The 7,070-nt window shown below is 46.4% G+C and overlaps 1 long non-coding RNA gene across 1 annotated transcript in view; it reads left to right on the top strand.

Moving 5' to 3' along the window:
• LOC116222724 overlaps positions 1 to 3,749 on the top strand; it is a 9,868-nt gene extending 6,119 nt beyond the window's left edge. The window contains exon 3 of the long non-coding RNA XR_004164753.1: positions 3,417 to 3,749. This is a non-coding gene — a long non-coding RNA (uncharacterized LOC116222724). The remainder of the gene's footprint in view (positions 1 to 3,416) is intronic.
• Positions 3,750 to 7,070: the final 3,321 nt, after the last annotated feature.

Here is a 7,070-nt window from a genome sequence, read left to right as displayed (position 1 = left end):
ACACATACGAAAACACAAACATGCAAACACACACACAATCAACGTGGGCAGAGAAAAATGAGTGAAATAGATGCAGCGTAATATATAAGGAGAACAGAGGGATGAAGAGATGTAGAGAAAGAGGAGTACATAGATGTATCATGAGGGGATAGGCTAGAGAAAAAAGGAGTAGGAGAAGAGAAGAGATGAGAAAAAGATAGGAAGGGGAGAGAAGAGGGAGAAAAAGGAGAGAACGAAAGGAGAGATGAGAGAAGGGGAGAGAAAGGAAGGATAAGGAGAGGATAGACAGCAGAGGAGAAGAAGAAGGGGGGAGGAGAGAAATGAGAGACAAAAACAGGAAGGAGAGGATCGAAAGGAGGTGATGAGAGGAGACTTGAAAGAAAGGAGAGAATGAGAGGAGGAGAGAAATGGATGAGGAGAGGAGATGGTCAGTGGGTGAGAGAAGAGGAGAGGAGAGGAGAGGTGAGATGAAGAGAGGAGAGGAGAGGAGAGGAGAGAGGAGAGGAGAGATGAGGAGAGAGGAGAGGAGAGATGAGGAGAGAGGAGAGGAGAGAAGAGATGAGGAGAGAGGAGAGGAGAGGAGCAGAGGAGATGGTCAGTGGGTGAGAGATGAGAAGAGGAGAGGAGAGATGAGGAGAGGAGTGCAGAGATGAGGAGAAGAGAGGAGAGATGAGGAGAGATGAGAGGAGAATAGAGGAGAGATGAGGAGAGGAGAGGAGAGGAGAGATGAGGAGAGGAGAGGAGAGATGAGGAGAAGAGAGATGAGGAGAAGAGATGGGCAGTGGTTGGTTGCAGTGGAGCTGTGAGTCCAGGTGGTCCTCAGCCTCACCCGCAGGCACACAGAGAGTGAGGTCATTTCATGGCCCAAAGACAGTGTGCTCCATCAAACATGTACCCCTGCGTGTGTGTCTGTGTGTGTCTGGATGCCTGATTGTGTGTGTATATGCCTACACGTGTGTGTGTGTGTGTGTGTGTGTGTGTGTGTGTTGCCCAAGAGGAATTGCTCTGACCCTTGCGTGGTTCAGCTTTACAAAGGGGGAGCGTCCTGCTATTTTCTGCTGTGCAGGCTGATGGATGTGTCATTTGTGCTAAACTGGGTTGAATGTGTGGACTGTAACAGTGTTCCTCACTCCCAGTGCCCCCCCCCCTCCCCCTCCCAAAAAAAACACGATTACTGAAGCAGCGTGAAGACCAGGCCAGTCTCCCACACTGCCTTGGCTTCCCTTGCCTTCTCAAGTTCGCAAATCGCCAGGAAAATTGGGCAGGCCTGCAAAGTGTTTACCACTTAAGAGTCTTATCCTGTGCTTTTGATATATATGTGAGACTATGTGTGTGTGTGTGTGTGTGTGTGTTTGTGTGTGTGTGTGTGTGTGTGTGTGTGTGTGTGTGTGTGTGTGTGTGAGAGAGAGAGAGAGAGAGAGAGAGAGAGAGAGAGAGATAGTTTTTGGGGAAAGCCTTGACCAGAAAGCGGTGTCAGTTCTCCAACCGTAACATAAACCAATTTCCAAGAGCACTTTTCCCCTTCATGGTATAACAAGTAACAATAACACTCATTTGACAAATAAGACTTTTATCAATCCCACATCAAATTAGGTCAATAAAGTCGGGCATGGGAGCTTTCTCTGAAGAAGCGATGCAGAGGGAGAAAGACAGGGACCACTCACACACACACGCAGAATACAATTGTGTGTTAAACGCTTGGAAAACATTTGGAGAACATATCGTTAAACACACACTAAGCTTTTGACTCCCAGTATGGAATTTGCTGTGCTTGTCAGCTTTGTATAAACAATAAAAGCAATCTTTCTCTCTCCCTTTCTTTCTCTCTCTCCCTCTTTCTTTCTCTCTCCCTCTCTTTTTCTCTCTCTCTCTCTCTCCCTTTCTTCCTCTCTCTTCCTCTCTCTTCCTCTCTCTCCATCTTTCTTTCTCTCTCTCCCTCTCTTTTTCTCTCTCTCTCTCCCTTTCTTCCTCTCTCTTTCTCTCTCTCCCTCTCTCTTTTCTCTCTTCCTCTCTCTCCCTCTCTTTTTCTCTCTCTGCCTCTCTCTTCCTCTCTCTCCCTCTCTCTGTTTCTCTTTCTCTGTCTGTGTCCATAAAACCTGTACCTTTCACTGTGAGAAGTGTTTTTGTGGTGACTGTTTCAGTGAGTGCTGCACTTCCTTTGTTTGTGTGTGTGTGTGTGTGTGTGTGTGTGTGTGTGTGTGTGTGAGAGAGTGTCTGAATCTGCGTCTGAGTGTGTGAGTGTGCTGTGCATTTCCTCAGCTGTGTGTGTTTGTGTGTTTTAGTGTGATGTGTGCTTCCCCCGCTGTGAGTGTGTGAGTGTTTTAGTGTGATGTGTGTTTCTGCCATGGTATGTGTGTGTGTGTGTGCATGTGTATTTTAGAGCGCTGAGGGATTGCTGTGTGTGTGTGTGTGTGTGAGAGAGTGTTTCCTCTAAACTTTAATCACTCTGTCATCTCAGTGCAGATCAGAACGAGTGTCAGACTCGGGCTGATGAAAGGAGAAATGATGTCATACGGAATGGGGAGAGCCGAAGCCTGGCCTGGTGAAAGTCGAGGTCACCATAAACAAGCACATTGTTGACAAACCGTAAAATGAAAAGCGACAAAAAAAATCACCCTCAGTCGCCATTTTTCCCCCTTTCTTTGTTTCTTTTCTTAACATAAAACAGATCTCACCGTAGTTCCATCAAATGTCTGCTAGCTTTAGTCCCTGTGTGTGTGTGTGTGTGTGTGTGTGTGTGTGTGTGTGTGTGTGTGTGTGTGTGTGTGTGTGTGTGTGTGTGTGTGTGTGTGTGTGTGTGTGTGTGTGTATGAGTATGTCATGGAGTGCATATATTGTGTATTTCTGCAAGAGAAAGTTTGTTTGTGTGTTTGTGTATATGTTTGCCTTTGTAAAACTTCCTCGAAGTTTCCCATGCATGCATCAGTGTTTTTCACGTCTTTGTGCAAAGAGGAAGTTGTCAGAAATGCGCTGGAGCGAGGTGTATTTGGAGCGGGCCCCTCTGTCCCTGCAGGGGCCAGCCCGACTCCCTGCCTCCCAGCCCGACTCCCTGCCTCCCAGCCTGACGGGTACGGGTACGGGCGAGGGGATTATTGCTGTACAGGCTCTGGGAAACTTTGCCACCTTTTGGAAAAAGGGGTAATAGACTCGAGAGGTTTTTAGCAAACCCTGAACAAACTAGGCTGCTGACTTTAATATATAAAATGTCTTCATATACAGTATTAAGTGTGTGATACTTTTCAAGTAATGACAGGGGAATGTTTCTGGAACCAAACGGGGGGGGGGGAACCAACTGTTTAAATGCCAAGCAGGAGTCATAGAGCTGTGAAATGGAAATCTTCTCTGTTTTTTTGTTTTGTGTGTGTGTGTGTGTGTGTGTGTGTGATTGTGGTGTGTGTGTTTTCATTTTATTCCAGTGCCACTCTTTACCTCGTTGCACAGTTCTGAGGTTGAAGGTTTTCCATCTTGGTGGCCGGTGCAGATTTGATGAGACGTTTCATGAAGTCGTGTCTTCTGGCGTGGACGTCTGACTGGGGACTCGGGTTCCACTGCCGAGGGCAGATCCGAGCTGTTTTAGACTGGGGACACTTTTGTCTGACTGGGTTCATTTACAGTTCTGCTGGAGACTCCGGGAAATGAAACAGATACCTTTTGTCACATCCTCCAACTCCACATCCCTCTCTCTCTCTCTCTCTCTTTCGCTCACTCTCTCTCCCTCTCTCTCTTTCTCTCTCTCCCTCTTTCTCTCTCTCCCCCTCTCTCTCTCTCGCTCTGTGTCTCTCTGTTGTTTTCATTCTTTAAACAGGCACACACAGTGCTGTGAGCTTTTTATAATGTGAACCATTCACTGTTCTTATTCACAAACACATTACTGGCAGAATGTAGACCAGACAGAAAGAAGATGCGTGTGTGTGTGCGTGCGCGTGTTTGTGTGCGCGCGTGTGTGTGAGAGAGGTCTTTAGAGAGATAGACAGTGTGTGTGTGTGTGTGTTGTTTGGAGTGTTGTGTGCGTGTCTGTGAGTGAGGGTATCTGTTTGTGTTTATGTTTATGTGTGTGTGTGTTTGTATACAAAGTCCCCATTTAAAGTGGTTTGTATGTGTTGTTTCTTTGTGTTTCTGAGAGTGTTGTTCTCTCTCTAGTCCAAACTATGACAATAAAAGTTATAAAAAGTCAGTAAAATAATACCAAGATGCATGGCTTTTGTCTGTATTATAATAACAATTACTAAAGACGACACACTCACTCTTATGATGTTAATAACAACAAATATCTGAAATACACTTGAACATTGTTCTTTCAAACCATATGGTGTATGTCCATGTCTATTTCTTTGTGTGTGTGTGCTTGTGTGCATGGTTGCATGTTGCCATATCTATGTATACCCATGTGTGTGTGTGTGTGTGTGTCTGTGTAAAACAGGTCAGTAGTGCTATGCGAGATTTAGGTCCTTCTTACGGAGACACACAAAAGACTGGACAGGCAGCAGCCCTGGGGACTAAAATAGCTCTTCAGACACACACACACACACACACACACACACACACACACACACAGATACACATACACATACACATACACATACACACACACACACACACACACTCACACACACAGATACACATTACACATACACACACACACACACACACACACAAGTAGCGCAAGTTTCACTCACACTCAAATGTTGACACAAATTAATATGATGAATGATATACAGAATGACATACAGAATAAAAGTAATCAAAAGTATTGATAAACCTTAATCAATCACAATAACACCCGCAAAGAGACACTCACATTCACACACTCATGATTATTCACATTCCACAGTCACTAACACAAACAAAACAAACAAACAAATCAAACACACATTGAGACAGACAGTATGTAGTCATAGACATTCACAATCAACACAAATCAACAACACAAACCAGTGCAAACATGCTTGTAAACACAAACAAATATGCACACACATACGCACACGGACGTGCACAGACACACAGACACACACACACACACACACACACACACACACACACACACACACACACACACACACAACCGCTGCTCTCCATCTTTGTATTTTTCTAATTTTTTTCTTATCTCCTCTTTTCATCCTCATGTTTGTTTTCTCTAAGGCATGTCTCCTCTCTTTAAAGACTGATCTGTGCCATATGCTGTGTGTGTGTGCGTGTGTGTGTGTGTGGGGGGGGGGGGGGCGGGCGCGCGCGCATGCATGTGTGACAGCGTTTGTTAGGTTTTGGCCATTGTCCTCTCTAGGTCTTTATCAGTGGCTAATATTCAGTGTGCACTGAGATTGATAGCCTTTACACAACACCATACAACCACAGTTTTGTGTGTGTGTGTGTGTGTGTCTGTGTGTGTGTGTGTGTGTGTGTGTGTGTGTGTGTTTCTGTTCTGTGGCAAATGCAGGCACACACATTTAAAAGAGATCTATCCTTCAGGCAAAGATACAATGCACACAGGCATACACCCTCGCACACACAAGCGTGCAGAGAAATAAACACACACACACACACACACACACACACACACACACTTGGGTCTTATTCAGGGTCTAATTGTACCAAGCCTTTCAGGTTTCCTTTTGATGTGCACTTGTGCCTAAGCCTTTGAGGTGGGTCTCTTTTCTCTCTCTCTCTCTCTCTCTCTCTCTCTCTCTCTCTCTCTGTCTGCTTGAGTCACATCTTCAGGAAAGGGTTAGCTATTTACGCTTCTCAACTCGGTCCAGCCCTGTGTGTGTGTGTGTGTGTGTGTGTGTGTGTGTGTGTGTGTGTGTGTGTGTGTGTGTGTGTGTGTGTGTGTGTGTGTGTGTGTGTGTGTGTGTTGGTGTTGGTGGTTGAATGATAAATCTCCTCTTTTTCTCAAAAGTATTCGCACGCCTCCGGTCTTGAGAAAAACATCAGCTTTTCGGCGCATCAACAATATCTTTCCGCCATTACTGGCTAGATTGATCACAGATTTCCAGGCTGGATCATGCTAGGTTTCGCGTGAGAAGAACTTGCATTGTGTTGCTGTTTATCTGGCTCTTTGCTGAGTGTGTGTTAGGGGAGGCGTGTGGCGTGTGTGTGTGTGTGTGTGTGTGTGTGTGTGTGTGTGTGTGTGTGTGTGTGTGTGTGTGCACTGATATAAACACACACGTCTGTGTGACGGCCAAACTGCTTTGACCACTTTAACCCTCATGTTGGCCGAGAGGCTTTGCTGGTTTTTGGACGATGCTCTGGCAAAGAAATTGGTGTGCCGTAAATTTGTCTCTGAACGCTGTCTCACTCCTCCTCATCCTCTGGCCCTCCTCTCCTCTCCTCACCTCTCCTCTTCTCCTCTCCTCTCCTCTCCTCTCTTCTCTTATCCTCTATTCTCCTCTCCTCACCTCTCTTCTTTTCTTTTCTCTTCTCCTCTCCTCTCCTTTCAGTAGCTTCGTTTTAACACCCCAGCTGTTACCTTCCAGCCCTGGTTTCCTCCAAGAGCCGTTCACACTCCGTCATAGCTCATTTGGGCCCGCACATCTCTGCAGCCTTTCTGGAGCCTTCTCAGGTTCTCCGCAGCGGTGTGGCGAGCGAAGCCTCCCTACTCACCTTCCCACTGCTGTCGGCGCGTGCCGGACCAAGTGCAAATCTGCCGTCTTTTCACGTGCGTGTGGCCTGTCAAACAACTAGTGAAACAGCTACCGCAAACGGCACTCGCCTCAGTTTATCTCATCTCTTTGGACACTGCCAAGTGAACGTGCCACTGTAGCTCACATCGCAGTTACATCATCTTGATCATAAGCCGGCAAGGCTTTAGAGCCGTCACCAGAGACGTTCCGTCTGTTTACCTCATCCCGCTGGACGGCACACAAGTGCCACTGCCGTAACTCACTCTGCAGTTGTATCATTTTTGCACTCCCACATGTTCCTGTTATTGATCCAGAGATTTGTGGACCTCACAGTGTAGCTGGCAGTGTGCTGAGCTGCTGTTGAGTCATATCAGTTGGCCCCCGTCCTGTGTTGTCGCCACCTGGCTCTCCACATCAAATTTAACAGTGCGATTCTGTGTCGTTTATTGGAGA

The sequence above is a fragment of the Clupea harengus genome, chromosome 12, assembly GCF_900700415.2.
Source record: "Clupea harengus chromosome 12, Ch_v2.0.2, whole genome shotgun sequence".
Classification (NCBI taxonomy): Eukaryota; Metazoa; Chordata; class Actinopteri; order Clupeiformes; family Clupeidae; genus Clupea; species Clupea harengus.
This window is presented reverse-complemented; position numbering and strand designations above follow the sequence as displayed.